This window comes from Phasianus colchicus, chromosome 9 (genome assembly GCF_987193195.1).
Source record: "Phasianus colchicus chromosome 9, bPhaCol1.hap1.1, whole genome shotgun sequence".
Classification (NCBI taxonomy): domain Eukaryota; kingdom Metazoa; phylum Chordata; class Aves; order Galliformes; family Phasianidae; genus Phasianus; species Phasianus colchicus.
This window is the reverse complement of record NC_143444.1, coordinates 12,145,764-12,161,868: the sequence shown is the minus strand read 5'-3', so window position 1 is coordinate 12,161,868 and position 16,105 is coordinate 12,145,764. Positions and strand designations below refer to the sequence as shown.

Below are 16,105 nucleotides of genomic sequence, written 5' to 3'. Positions count from 1 at the left end.
TTAAATCTCTCAACTTTATGAATGCTTCTAGATACTTTTACCATTTCCTTCCTACACCTTTCAAACATAAGTATGTCACCTCCAGTATCTTTCCCTTCTTGAAAATTTTAGTGTGGTGAATGGTGAACTCTTTCCCTGTTCCTTTCCCTGTTCACCACAGTTTTCTCCAAAAAAAATAACTGATTCATCAAAGCACGATCTGCCTGGTCTGCTGCTTCTATTTGTACAAACAATATTCTCTCTCTCCCTCTCTCTCTCACTTCCTTTCATTCTTGAGCTTCCAGGGTTCAATCAGTGCTTTTCTGTTGTTTTTCCCACATTTGCCTTCACTTTCACTGTTAATGGTTTCAGTTTGGGCTTCTCTGCAACGTTTTTTTTTCAAATTCTCTTCCTTTTTTTCTGTATTTTCTCTTTGACTTTTTTTTTTGCATTTAAAGCTTCAAACCATGTTTTCATGCTGATGACGTCCAAGTTTCCCCTGAAATCTCACGTCTCTGACTCCTTGTTCAGAATATCTAGTTACCTCTAGCTGCATCCTGATCACTGTTTAACATCACTGCTCCTAGTGCTCATGGCGAAGGTATTGATTTTGACTCTTGAGCCTCTTTTCCTTTATCTTGGTGGATAAACCTTCTTAGTTCTTCTTGTGTATGTTGCTTGTTTTCATTCCTGCAATAAAATATTTGTCTTTTGCTGTAGTAACTTGTTTTTGTTTTTAAACTTATACCATTTCTTCCAGTTTGGTCTCTTCTTCTCTCTGCAGTCCTCAATCCTATGAATAATGCTGCTTTCTTATTTGGTACCTCAGGATACACCAAAGCCTTTCTGATTCATTGAGAGCTTTCTTTCCAGTTTCCGTATCAGTGACATGACTGTTGTCCTTTGCCTTGTCTGTTGTTGTCCTAAAGTCCCCAGGTTTTTCTTCTTCCTGCTGTGCTTATTTCCTTGTTGCATTATTTCCTCTGTACCCATCAGGGGCATCTTCTCTTCTGCTGTTTGAGTGCCCCATGGAGGTTAGATCAAAAGGTTTATATGGTATTTTAAAAAAAATAAAGATTCTGTTAGTTCAAAGAGGAGGATCTGGTGTATTGTTCTAAGCAAATAATGTGCAACTCAGGAGCTTGAACATTGAATTTTCCACCTTTTCAATTTTTTACCAGGAAATGATGAGATGGTACTGAAGGATTCTTCTGCATAGTAATGCACATTCAAGAATAATTTCAATTGCAACTTAAAACAGAAAAAGATATGAATTGATATCAAAGAATCAATGAATAGAACAAAGAATGCTTAATAAGCTTACTGGAGGTCTGCAGTGCTGAGACCTCTTACCAGTGATTTAAAATGCATTTCATGTTGATTTTCCAAAGTTCAGAGGGATTTATATAGGGGATTGAGAGGCTTTTCAATGCTTGTTGCTTGTAGTTGGCATACCCTTATCTGCCAGCTATATACTGTTACACTGCTGTTTATTTGGACTGCATACAAATTAAAAAATAAAAACAAAACATAAGCAAAGCTCATATTTTGCTCCTAAATGCCTCTCTGGTATACTGGCAATATGTGCTTGCTTGCTTGCTCAGAATTCAAAATTGATGATATTTATGGTTGGTACTTGTGTCAGGACGTTTTCCTCTCCCACAGTCACTGGTGTCATCCTGCAGTGAACAGAGCCCCTGCTGCAGTTTACCTTGACTGCTTAAATACATGAAAGCTGTTTGGACTCTGATTCAAAGCAGAGGTTTGCCATGTTAATTATTCTGGAATCAGCAAACGTGTTTAAGTTAGAAACACTCCTGCGCCCCCCCTCACCTTCTTGAAATGTGGGTGCACTCTCATGCAGGGTAGAAACGGTGTCTCAGTTTTCATTAAAGAAATGCCAAAGCACTTAGAACTACTTTGTTTGGAGAGCTGGAGCTTTAAGAAATGCAAAACTATGTTGAAAATGAAGTTTTTAAACTGGACAACATACATGGATTCTATATCAAAACATATATGGCTCTTATATATTCAAGAAGTTACAAATATTACAAGTAATAAAAATACCTTAACACAGACATGAAAACACTGCTGTCTTCTAATGTTTGCATTACCTGGCCACCTTGTACTTTATTTAATTTTGGCCTCTGCCTGTTTATTTTGCATTGCTTTTAAATGTTATGTCCTCATTAAACTAAATATTAAGTAACAAAAATAACTGAGGAAAGAATGAGAAATACCAGCAGCCATGTACAAGGAAAATTAAGTTGGTCATTTTGGTATGTAATATTTTGTGTATACGTATCATACAGTTTTCCTTACAGAACATTTTCCAGATGAGGAGTGCAAAACTCTGCCAAAATTTCCTTTATGTGTGCAAACATAAACATGTATAATTCCAGCTGCCCACATAGTCCCTGTCTTCTCATCACTTCATTTGAGGCAGGCATTTAATTATCTTTTACAGTTATAATCTCATACAATGGGAAAGATATTAACTTCTAGGAGGATAAAGTAAATGAATTTGATTGAAACTGCCCTGAAAAAGCAATCTATCCTATTCTTTCCTGCAGAGTTTAGTGTCTCCAGGAGAAAAGCAACTACCGCTGTACACTATCAAAGTACCTTGCTTTTTTTTCTCCTCCATAATTCTTAGTTTCGTAGTTAAACGCACTAAGCATTTCTCATTTCTGCTGACTCTAGAAAGCATAACCTCATATTCTCACACACAATATCCTAAGTAATACTGTTGTTCCCCCCTCCTTTCTTCTTAGTGAGATCCTATGTACTTGTGCTTTCAAACTCTGATTGTGCCACTTAAATCTTTTTAAGGTTTTGTTTGCTGGTTCTGGCAAATAAAAGTGGTTATGCTTATTGCTCTGTCTTTATCTCAGGAAAGTGAGAGAAACAGATATGGTTGGATAAAGATATCCAAAACATTGTTATCCTGAAAATGTTCCTGGTCTGTCTTGTGAGATTTCAGACTGTTGGTGTTGCCTTGCAATTGGGAAATATGTTCTGCAGTCCTCCAGGCACTGCTCTTTCTGTGGGAGAATCAGAAAAATGTGAAAACTTTTTTTTTTTTTTTTTTTTTTAAAGTGTCACAAAGCAGGTAAGAGCTGATCCAGGAGGATTGCAAACTGACTTCTTACTATTGAATGAGGTCCCATGGGTAGCATGTAGTTAAGTTTTGGGGGGCACCAAAAGTAAGGGCTCTTACTTATATTCCAACAGAAACTGATTCCAGATCAAAATCTTATTTTGCTACCTACTGTTCCCCTCTGCAGAGATGGTCCTTCCTATGAATCTTGAAGTCTATTTGTTCCATTTACAGGTATGGAACATTAGCAAACCTTCCTGATTTCTTGAGGATTATATGGAGGCTTCACTGGTTAAAAACAAGTTGCAACCTGGAAAAGTAGATGTCCAGTAGCTGTCGTCCTGCCTTGACTCTGAACCTGTAGCTCCTCCAATATTAGCTTACGTGCTCCCCCTTCTAGTTGAGTACAGGGAAAGGAAGTGGAAACAGCAACATTTTCCCCATTCAACCTTCTTGCTTAGGATGAAATATTAGAAAGGGGGAGCTGGCTTTGTAAAAATGGCAAAGGGAGAACAAATCTATTCTTTGCTAATTAAACATTACCTTAAAGTCCTGTAAAACAGTTCATTCAAAATGCTGATGTATAGATTTGTTTTGTGAGAAGACATCTTGTGGGTATTGAGACTCACAGCTGTCTTGTGCTTCTTCACTCTTGCCATTGAAGTTGCCTCTTCTCTGGCATCAGAATGTCCTGAGTTGAAAGAAACCCACAGGGATCAGTGAATCCATCTCCCAGCTGCACAAGAAGCATTTCAAAATTAAGCAATAGTGCATTCAAAAGAAGCGTTAGTTTAAGTTTGTTTTGTTGTCTGTACTGTATCCTTCGGGTTTACCAACTGCTGCTTAGCTTATGCTGTATTTTGTGTTGTAAACGTGAAGAATTCCAGATGCTTCTTGAGCTGATTGTAAGCTCAGGCTCAGAGCGTATGTGGCACATAGCGTCTCCTGAAAACCTGCATGCTTTACAGAAGACATTTCTTTCTTCTATATACTCAAACAGAAGCACATGTAGTGTTCGTTTCTAAAATTTTTGGTGTGACTCCTGTGACTCTGGCTTCAGTAAGTAATGCCAGTAGCATGGGTAGATGGATCTGACAGGGCTGAGAACTAACAGCGTGTCAGGCGCTTTTCTCCAATGAAGGCTATAGATCAGAGCTAGGAATCTGCTGCAGCCAGAGAGGGTGACAGGGGAATAACATCCCTTTCTCTTCCATCGACAGGGGTAATAACTCCTGGCTCTCTAGGGACAGATTGTAAAAGCCAATAGCCAGGAGCTGTGAAGCAGGGAGGGTAGAAGAATTGAAAATTAAAGAGGGAGTGAAAATTTTGTGTAAGGCTTTAGTGAGATGTTGGAGTAAACCATCAAGTGTCAGTCTTTTAACTGCCTCGTTGTGGATAGAAAAGGTTCTTGCAATATTAGTTTTTATTACTTTATAGAGTTGAACATTAGTAAAATACTAGTTAAAAAGATTAACTTAAGCTATGCGTTGCTCTCACGTGTGGCTAGCTATCACGTGTTCTGTCATAACTGATGTTATTGAAAGAGTGTAGAAAAAATGATTTACAGGTATTGCTTTAAAATTTTAAATCCCTTGAATAGTGAAAACTAATCTTTTGTTAATGTCACTACTGTATGTAGATATATTTTGAGCACGGGTATGCTCTTCGTTGTGTCAGAATCCAAGCATGAATTCATACGGCTGTGTGATTTATGGCTGATCTCTCTTATGTAAAATTTCACATTCTTGGAGCTTTCGTACTTCATAAACATTTGAACTCTGCCTGCAGTTGTACCTGAATGGCTAGATTTTACTGGAGTTACGGTACCTGCATCAGACAGAGACTCCTTTGCTCGTTTCTTCCCAGAGCAGAAGCTTTTAGCAGTTTAATAACAAACATTTAGAGAGGCAAAAACACAATAGAAAAGTGGAGTTTTAAAGAAATAGAAGCACTTGAAAGCGGTATTTTTTGTATGAGTTGTTCTTGTTTAGTTTTTAAACTGTGACTGGTGTTTAGTTAAATCTTTTACAGACTCAGTTCACTGAAGGTGACAGAAGTACTCACTTGAGCTCAATGAAAAGTAGACATGACAGTAAATTTTTCAGTCAGAGACAGGAGATCTTGTTATAGGAGTCAGTATGGGGGTCAGGGCAGAGCCTGTTGATGATTGAGGAAAAGAGAAGTAAATTCATTCTGCTTCAGGCACTTTGTCAAGTGCCAGTAGCTTACCATTGAGAACTAGTCACCCGTTCTAGTCTTACAGCCCTAGAGGTCACTCATTTGATATAAATCATAGCACCGCATAGGCTCAGCAACCTATTGCCATTCGAGATGAAATAAAAAAAGAGGAATGCTTCATTCTGAATTGAAATGACTGTGAATATCCCACCACATGTTGCTGTTTAATGCAATATGTGCTTAGATATTGATCTCCAAAATCAAGTCATTAAAATGTGCAGTTTTTGTTTATTGGAATGAAGCAATTAAATGGTTCAGTTATGCCAGACCTTACCTTTTCTGATGAAAACTATTGATTTCTTGCCACAGCTTTATAAGCGACAATGTTTTTGATTACTCTTGACAAACCTCCTTGGAGTGTTAATTAAAATTGTACCAGATGAGCAGGTGTGGGAGATCATTAGATCGCCCGGATCACACACTGCACTTCATATTCTGCAGCCTTGCATAATGAATAGGGCACAAGAGGGGAAAAACAATATCTTCATCAGCAGAATTAGCATCTTCTCTCTCTTTTCTTTTTTAACTAGGTGACATTACATTTTACAGTGCACCCATTTGTCAGCTATTGAATAACTTCTACTGCAACCGATTAAATTAAATTTCTTTTGAAATATTACATTGCTACACAAGTGTAAAAAATTAAATACTCGGCTGGTTTATGTACGAATGTTCATAAACTGATGATATCCATTGCAGTCTTTTAAAAGTAAGGCAGAAACTTTAGAGATTTTCCCAAATAAGGCGTTGTAATAATACCTGTGTTCTCTTTCTTAACCACATAATGATATGAAATAGCATGAGAACTATTGATTAAGTTGCTTTTGAAAGAGCAAATTATTTCATGATTTATTAATTTACAATAGATTTTTTTGTCTGATGCAGTATTAATCAGTTGATAATTTTTTCAAACCTTATTATTGTGCTAAGATAATTGTATTGCATTTATTGTACCTGTGTTGTACACTACAGGGGCAGGATGGAGAACGTCTGCTATGGCAGGCAGCTCTTTTGGCTTGACAATATAAAGAAAGGGAATTAAAGCAACTAGGAAAATTAGGGATGTAATGTGAGGACATATATGTTTGTGTGGAACATTTGATCACAAGCTGCTTGGACTGTAAATAAGAGGCTTCAGTTTCCTTTCACGTCATAGGTGAATCTTAGTCAACAGTTAACTGAGAGCCTGCGTGGTACGCTTGTAACCCAGCTCGCCCAACTGAACCGGCAGGTAGGCACTTTGTGATCTTAAACTGAAAATAAGATTCTTTTTTTCTTAATACTTCAAATAATATTTGGAAAAGGTAGTGCCTAAGCATCAGCAGCGTTTGGTATAGATGTTCTCCTCTACTGAGCCAGAGCTGGAAGCCATGTGCCGCCCTTCTACTAAGTTGCCTTTTGTGTGCCTGTTTGTCTTTCTGGAAATTAGATAAAACGTAATGTGTAGTACTTGCAGTTTGGCAGTATTACAATATGTACTCAATGTTTCTATTTGAAATCCTAGCATGAATGTAAATTTAAATTGCAGATCTAATCTACATTTCTAAATGTTTAATTGACTGTTACACTTTCCAAAACCATTCTAAGAGAAGTAAATTTGAAAATAGACAATCCTGGTTTAACTGCTGTGATTACAGAACTACGAGAGCTAAGACATGACAAAGATAGGAAAGAAGGTTTAGAAGTTACCTACGTCTTGGAATTGTGGATATATTTTTGTCCTTTTGACTTTTGTCGAGTAATAGAAATGAGATTTGGTCCTAAATATAGACCTTCCTATCTCCAGCTGGACTTTTACTTTAGCCTGAGAAGCAATTCCTTTGCAGGAATAGTAGTCAATGTTTGAATGTTGTAATTTGACTTTTTTTTCTTTTTTTTTTTAAAGCTTGACTGGTTGATCACTTATTTTCTTTATCTGATTCTGCAAGTTGTGGCTATTTTTGAGATATGTGAAGCACTCTTTAATTCACATGATGGATTTACTATTTCCTGGCTTCACCAGCGTATATTACTTCTCAGTATTTTTGAAAAAGCCGACATTTATTCAAATGCATATACTTTGCCGGATGTTATTCTGTGGGCAACTTGGAGGCACTCTGCCATCTTATTAGAAGATATTTCAATTTCAGTTCAGACTGGAAAAATAAAGGAGAGAAAAGTGACCAAAATTGCCACCTGCATAATGGTTGCTGGGTTGTTCCAAAGTGCATGGAATGAGATTGATTCTCAAAGGATGGTTTGGTGTGGGCACCTCTGAAACAGCTGCTGTCACCTGGTACTCCTTGGAATAGCCTTCGTGAGAGGTTGTTAAGTGAAGTGAAATGGAAACTAATACGCATTCTCTGCCCCTGTCAGGGATGTGGTATATTGTGAGAAACCTTGGACTGCTGTTGCTTATTTGCTGCTGTTTGGATGGATAAATAGTTCCCTGCAATGCCTTATAAGAATCAAACTTAAAAGAGTTAAATTTTGCAGGAAAAAGCCAATAACATAAAAGATCAAACGATCTAACAGGTATGACAAGGAGAAAGAAGAGAATGTTGTGTGTTGTAGGCACCTGGCGTGTATTTTTTGTGTTTTTCAGTACTTTTGTTCCTTTTAGTATGAGGTTTTATGAATAAAATGAGTACAGTTAAGATTTTCACTGGCATTCCAGATGTATCATGATTTATTGAATAATTATGCTGCTGGTAGAAAAAAAAAATTGCTATAAATGGTTAGTATCCTTAGAAAGGCTGAGCCTAAACTATTTCAGTTTTGTACCCTAAAACTTAAAATGTTTTTCTCCTGCGTGAATGCATCCAAATAATCAGCATTCAGATTGCTGTCGTTCTTGTGTTCCGTGCTTGACAGGCATGGAAAAATGTGTCTGCTCCTAGCTGCTGATTTCCTAACTTTTTTCCAGAACAATTACATCATCATGTTTATTAGTAACTTTTTCTTTTGTTGCACTTAAAAGGCTGTTAGCCACATTGCATGTAAAATGAGTGAGACCTGGAATCTCTCAGGACTAGTGGTTCTCTTTATTCTTTGCTCCATATTGAAAATCGTTCCTGTCAGCTGATGCTCTGCAAGCTGCCTGGAAGAACTTTGGCATAGTTTTCCTAACCTTTCAAACAGTAAAGGCAAAACTCTCCTTTGATAAAAAAGCCAGAGGACTTTGGCCCCGAGCCATTAAGGATGCAGGCAACCGCGCTGCGATCTGACAGTGTATTCCACAGAACACTGAGAAGTTCTCCTCGGGGTCCCTGGAGTGGGCTGAGGCACTTTGCTTGTACTTAACATATATCAACTGTCACCCGATGGCGGTCGGTGTAGAACCGAACACAATGGAACATCCAGATGGTCTAAACAAAGCGAGCAAATGTTCGCTGCTATTAAAAGCTGTTTACATCAACTTCCAGTATTTCATGTGCTGAAGTTTATATTGTGTCACTACTGGGGTGCTTAGCTCCATCCTCAACTCATATCAGGGATTTCTAAACTATTGTTGCTTATGTGTTAAAATAACATTCTGAATATGCCTCAAATACATGCCGCTGAACCTTTTTGTTTTTTAGATAGGAAATTGGTCATTGTATGCTAATCAGATGCTTTCAAATATTGTAATTGATTGTCCCATCTAATTTCCCCTTGCTTTTCCCCCAGCGTAGGCTTCTCCCAGCACCTCCTCCAGCCAGCACACACAGCACGCAGCGCAGCACCGGCTCCCGTCGGGCACTCATCCCTCGCTGCTGCAGCTGTGTGCCACTGCTGTGTGTGCCCAGCTGCTGGGGGCATGCGGCAGCCTTTCCTCTCTGACATGCACTAAGATGTCTGCCGCTGTCCTGTCTGTGGGAGAGGTGTGTAATGACAAATGGACGCCTTGCATCTCCTTCTCCCGACCCTTGTTCCTGGTATCTGCATTACTGAAAGTCCAGGTCTGCTGAAATAAATTAATTGGTGGGGCGCAAGCTTCCCTTGCTGTATTGCTTTGCGTGAAGCTGACGTGAAATTCCTAGGAAGACTGAGAATGAGGAAAACTTTACAAAACATTACTTTGTTTTGCAAGCATAGTTTCTGGTTAATTGTGTGCCACACTTGAAAGAATGATCAAAGGTGCTTAAAGCTCTTCAAAAACAATAATAAATTGAGATGATTTAACCAGTTGAGAGAGGTAACGGTTTTCTTCAAATGAGTGAAAGATCACTTCAAAGCTATTATGCATTTGCGGAATACTAGCTTACAAAATACAAATGAACTATTTATTCCATTTGTTTTAAAATGAAGCCTAACCAGTTCTTCCTCTCTACAAGCATCAAATTTTTCAGGTCATAGAAAAGATAGATTTGGACCCTCAGCTTTTTCAGGCTAGGACTGTTCTCCTGTACCCTGTACACCTAGCAGTTGATGCCAGTCACCGTGCTACAAACAATACAATTTAAAAAAAAAAAAAAAAAAAAAAAAGGTGCTTGAAAAACATTTTTAAGGACAAGAATTTAATTTGGGGATTTCACTAGTATTTCTTATTACTGTTTGTATTTACCCCAGCTTATGCCATTCAGATTCTCGTTTCACAAGAACTTGCACAGAACGAATAGAACCATGCATATATCTTCTGAGAGAGAAATTCTGTCACATTTCATAGGTTTTGAGTAAATAGAGCTCTGCAGCATCTCAACAGCGCTGCTGTCAAAGGGGTTTATGCTATGTGTTAAAGATATTTGTAAAATATTTCCATCATACAGAAGATTTTTGAAGTAATACTGTTAATTTGCAAAATTAGTGCATTAACAAAATGCTTAGAGAAATTACTATTCAGAATTTAAGAGTTTCCTTTAATACACTATTAATATTTTTTAAAATTGTAATTTTATAACTTAAGTACATCAGTTTATACTGAAAAATCTTTTTTGCTTGTTTGCAAATAGTAGTTCTGTTAGTTTCTAAGCCTGTTAATTACAGTGTTGATTACAAGAGTTTGGATATTGAGGTACTTCTATCTTAGTGTTGAGAATTGTGAAGTGGTTCGTGATTCTGTAAGTGTGATTTTAATTGCTTCTTTACAAATGGATGAATGAACAGTTGAAGTGCCTCCATCTTGGTGTTCTTAATGTACAAAATGGGTACTGTACAAATAAAAATGTAGTATTTTACAGAGCCATTTTCTGTTTTGACAACAATATGTGACCAGAATATAAAATATAGAAATGTTAATATCTGGTTTTGCTATTAAATGTGAAAGTGGTGATAACAAATGCAAGTAGTGTATTTTTACCTGGTTTGTTCCAGACAATAATCATGCTGTTGAATACAAGACCAATTCCTGTTTTCACAAATTTTACATGTGAGTTTTCCAGATTCAAATTGAAGTATCTGAATAAGCTGGCATTGGTACGAATAACTTTGTCAAGTCTTCCATTTAATTTTTAGCTTTAGTAAAATATTTAACTGTAGGCTCTTGATTTGAAAACTTTGTTTTTGTGGGCTTTTTTTTCTTCCTATAATGATGCAGAGGGAAAAAAAAAACAACCTTCCAGGATTTTTGTGCTCTTGCTATTTTACTGTTTTTTTTTAAATGGCTAAGTACTCTCAGTGCTGTATCTGTTCTACAAGGACCACATCCTTGGCTTGGCAAACATCCTTAGGAAGAAAGTTACTGCTGGTTGTTTCCTTTGGGCTCTGCAATGCCCACACCATTTTCAGAGGTGAAATGACTCCCAGAAGAATCTTTTTTGGGGACTGTCATGGAGAGGGTCTGATACATCTGTTACAAAGGGCCTATGATCACCTTACTGTCCATACTATTTCTCTCCTTTCACATCCCATTAATCTTTGAACCTAGAAAGTACACAGACTGCTTTGGTTATGGTGAACTTAGCTTGCAGGACATGTACTCTAGAAGCACCTCGTTAAGCTTTGCACAGCATACTTGCAGAATGTTTAATTACTATGGGGTCAATGCATCAGAAAAATATGAAGAAGTAAAGTTGAACACTATTGGCTCTGTTGGATGTTTGAGAATTTTTTTCAGAAGGTAAAGCAACTTCATCTGTTATATTGGAACATGACAATAAAATAGATTAATATAATTCACAGTTTAAAAATGATTAATCTTTGATGTTTCTGGTCCAAGGGTTTTACTACCAAAACCATAGGAAGTGGATGTATGAGAAAATGTTTTGGCATAGAAGTGATGTTATTAATTTTAAGTGTTTCACTAAGCAAAACCTTTCCTGATAGTGAAGAATGACAAAGAAGAGAAGACTGTACGTTTATGAGGGAGCCTTGAGAAGTGTCAGCACAGAGAACTATTACAAACCCAGAGTTTTCAAGTTTGACAGGGTTCAAGCATTGTGCCCGCCGCTGATGAGACGTTTGGAGCCAGATTGTCAATCCAAATGCAAGCTGCTCCGTTTCCTGTTTATGCCTGCACAGAGTTACACATCCTGACACGCTTGCCTTCAGCTGCAGGTTTTTCCGCACTCCCTAGGAGATTTCTTCCTTAAAACAGCTTGTTATTTACCATTTAAGTAAGCCATTGGAATTTTGTTAATTCCTGTTTTACTTAACACATGCAAAATGATATCATTAGCTAAAGGAAGATAATGTTAAGGTAGTAAGGGTTACTGATACTACTAATTAAGTGACTGTTGCAAAACAAAATCTGATCAGACTCTGCCTGAATGTAGAGAAACTGATGCCAAGTTTACTGCTTCACAGAGGCCTGGCCCATTGTATATCTGACCTGAGGTTATCAGTAATTAAAACCTGGTCTAGTAATTTAAAAATAACCTTTTGGATATTAAAAATTTATGTTTTTCTGTCTGTTATAAGGTTAATTAAATATTTTTAGCAGAAGGGATTGCTTGGTACATTTATGAAATTCCTCAGATATTGTTTTTGTTATTCAACAGTCTAGTTTCTAATTCATCCTTTTTTTTTCTTTTTTTTCTGCTTGTCCAGGTGAACTAAAGACAGAACATATCTGACAAAATTTGCTGTGCTTTGTCCTTCCCCCATAAATCAGATTATAATGAGGAGTAATTCACATTATAGCCATGTTAACCCTATCAGAGCCCTATTTTGGAGTTCTGCCTTATCTATTTTATTCTTTTCTTTTAAAAACTGGATTTTTTTCTAAATTTAATTGGCTTTCTTACAGGTAGCAAGAAGTTTCTGTTGATTACCTACATGCCTGGCTTAAAAGCTAAAGGTGAGTAGTGTCTGTGAAAGAAGATGGCTAATTGAGTCTTAATTTCAAAAAAAGTTACTGTTATTTGATAAAATTACTGCCAAGGAACTACATATTCCTCTGCACATCAACCTTTCTGTTGCTTTACTGTAATTTGAAGTCAGATCTTTATCACAAGCTGCACTGATTTATAACAGCACCAAACTGAAATGGGAAAAAATTTTATTAATCTAGCAGTAGCTTATCCCTTAAAATAAGTGATATATGGCATGAGCAGAGTCAATTCATAATAAAAAGTCAGTAAGTTGAACCTGCGTAATTGGGAAGAAAAAGAGAGATTGTTCTGAAGCTTTTCCGCAAATGGATCAGAATTAGAAGTAATATTTTCATCATACTCAGGATTCAGCGTTATTTCAGGGGTCAATTGGCCTAGCTTTAAAGTTAATGACCCTCTTGTCATTGACTCTGTCAAAGAATATATCTTGTGAGGTACTTACAGAGATTTTAGCAAAAATATCTAAGCATTCCTAATGAAAACAGAAGTTCTTCATTTGATCACTCATTCATAGTTTGGGAATAATATCATTAAACTCAGTAGAGCGATCTTTGCTTATGGATGTGTTTTATATTGCTATAGTACCTAAATGCTTGCCAAGGATTAATGGGTTTTAATTTAGCACTTCTACTGTGAGTTAGAAAAATCTCATTGTTTCCATTTTACAGACAGTGTTATGCAGCAATGACCACGCTACTTACGGTTTAAGACTTTTGAGACTTAAGCCCTGGTGATTTCAGGCGCAGCCCCAAGGTGGGCTTAGACACTCATCGCTCAAACTTACATACCCAAATTTCACACCTGACCCTGATGTTCTGAACTTTTGTCCACTTTTCAACTCCTTTCCTTCTCTGCCAAAAATAAAAAACAATCTGCAAACAAACCACCCCAGGCCACTAGTCAGCTTTGGAAAAGACATTACAGAACATATCATTCATATACACAACTGAATGAATTCTTTTTCTCCTGAGGGATGATTATATGTAATGATAGTGTTGAACTGGGGTTTGGAAATTTGGTTTTAATAGATGTTAAACTAATGACTAAATGCAATCAAGTTTATTTCCTATGTTATTTTAGGTCAAAAGGGTGACTACAACCTCTTTCCAGACATTCCCCGTTGTCTTGATAAATTTTGCTAAATAATAGCTGATGAGAGTATTTATATTTTGAGAAAAGTGAGTATTGTTTGACTATAATTTTCTATTTTTATCATCATTTATTGTTTGCTTCTTGCATTATAGAAGTACTTAATGCAAATAGCAAAAAAAGTATTTTAAAACTTTTTTTCTCAATTGTTTTTTCAGTAAACACAACATCACAAAAAAACTTTGCAGTACCCAAGTTAACTTTACAATGGCTAAGCAACAATTCCCTTGATGACTGTGTTCACATTGTGAGAAGCATCAACACACATGTTTTGTCTATCAGGCCAAAAGCATATCCCATTTAGGGCTTTTCCCCACAGTAATCAAGGCTGAAGACAGCAAAACAGCATTCCCTTTAGAGGATGCAACAACAAAATGAACTCAACATTTGTTAAAGCTCTGATACCAGTTCCTTTTTGCATTATATTTCAATGTCTCTTCAGTTTCTTACATTTCTTCAGGTCTTAGAGTTTTAAGGTACTAAAGTTCTAAGCAAAAAATTACAAGACAGCAGATTAATATAGCAAAAAGATTTGCTTTATGTAAAGCACCCTAGGTTCAGGCTTGTTGCTAGTCATAGCTGGCCTACTGACCCTGGTTCACACTAGTTGGGTAAACCTACATATCTTTGCCAAGGTGTGCTTGCAGCATGAAATGTCTCAGGCTGTAATTAAATGAATAATGCATGTAAACAGACTTTCCAGATGCTTTTTTAAATGTAACTAATACAAATCTGAGCCTAATTCCTTCCTTTATTTTGGAGGTGAAATGGTGTGAAATATTTGTAACTTTAAAAATTTCAAAACGTGTGATTTGTTTTCTTGTTATGATTGTCACTTTTTTTTTTTAATTTCATTTATAGCAAAACATTTTTTTTTTTTTTAGCAAAACATTTTTTTTGTGTGTATGTGTACAAGAAGCATATCAGCTGCCTTTTCCTGGAAAAAAAGTTGGCTGGCATAAATGCAAGAAGCTTGTGGATTTGGCCAGATGTTAAAAAAAAAAAAAAAAAAAAAGTCATTAATTTCAAAAGATTATGTTTTCATTGTGCCTATAGTTGAGAAATGTGATTAGAATCAGCATCACAGAATAATAGAATGCCTTGGGTTGGAAGGGACCTTAAAGATTATTTAGTTCCAACTCCTCTGCCATGGGCAGGGTTGCCATCCTTTAGATCAGGCTACCCAGGATCCCATCCAACTCAACCCCAGAGGTGGGGCATCCACAGCTTCTCTGGGCAACTTCTTTCAGTACCTTATCAGCCTCTGAGTAAAAAAAAAAAAATTCTTCCTAGTATATAATCTAAGTCTCCCTTCTTTCAGTTTAAAACCATTTCCCTTTGTCCTATTGCTATCAGCCTGTGCTAAAAAAAAAAAAAAAAAAGTCAATTTCCCTCCTTCTTGTAAGCTCCCTTGGAGTACTGGAAGGCTGCAATGAGGTCTTCCCAGAGACTTCTCTTGTCCAGGCTAAAGAAACCCAACTCCTTCAACCTTCCTTCATAGGAGACATGCTGCAGCCCTCTGAGCACCTTTGTGGCCCTCTGAACCCCCTTGAAAGCTTCAAGATTAGTCTCACTGTCCTGCACCTTGGGTTGGCTTGCTGGAGACCACCACAGATTTTGCTTTATTAAAAAAATAAAATCACATGGCCATATTTTCTAATCCATACCCAGTTTTTCTAGGCTTTTTGTAGAATTTTGATTGTTTTGGTGATTAGATAGGGGCTAATTTTGTCAGTTTGCACTGCCTTTGTTTAGTTTCATTTTATATCTGAATTCTTAACCTTTCCATACTTTCAGTGTATTTTTAAATTATTGCAAAAATTCCCCTTCCTTCTCCTGTGGCTAGCAGGAAGCCAGCAGGATACCAATACAGCTTACTCACGGAAATTAAAAACAAAACAATAGGTAAGGAAAATAAAGAAATAGAACAAACAAAAGACACTATCCTCTCTGTTGAAGCTTAATAGGTTCTGCAGTGCTTGTTCAAAATATGGGAGCTTATTGATGCTTACCCAGGAGAGTTTCTACAGAATGTTGTTTCTGGTTGTTTCAGTGTCTGCCATTAAAAGACAGTGTTATACTACTAGCAATGTCTCTGTGCCCATAAAATGGGTAAAAAAGCAGTAAACTGGCAAACAGTGGCTGAGCAGCCCAGACTCCATACTCAAGGTGTGATAGTTTATTCAGAAAGGTAGTTGGTTTATTTATTCGTTTTTGAAGCACAGTTTTGGCATTGATGGGATTCACCAGGCAGGCACAGCTGACGTTGGACTGTCTGGATTTGCTTATCAGTCCCCTCGATAGGTGAGGTCCATCTTACCCTCTTATCCTACCCTGAGTTGTCTGATCTATCCTGCACTGCTGCTCCCAAGCAGAGCCACAGTGTGTACTAGAGGAAGACTGCTTTATT

General features: G+C 37.1%; 1 protein-coding gene across 12 annotated transcripts in view; it reads left to right on the top strand.

Moving 5' to 3' along the window:
* The window catches only part of ZNF281 (zinc finger protein 281), a 128,609-nt gene that overhangs the window by 46,220 nt on the left and 66,284 nt on the right, over window positions 1-16,105 (top strand). For 8 of the 12 annotated variants that reach the window (XM_090146158.1, XM_090146154.1, XM_090146156.1 and 5 more), the window contains 3 exons: window positions 12,263-12,359; window positions 12,462-12,512; window positions 13,627-13,724. The gene's annotated coding sequence lies outside the window, so the exon portion shown is untranslated. Of the gene's footprint in view, window positions 1-6,473; window positions 7,130-8,965; window positions 9,718-12,262; window positions 12,360-12,461; window positions 12,513-13,626; window positions 13,725-16,105 lie in introns of those variants that run through there. The other 4 variants (XM_090146155.1, XM_090146157.1, XM_090146166.1 and 1 more) reach the window with 4 other exon arrangements.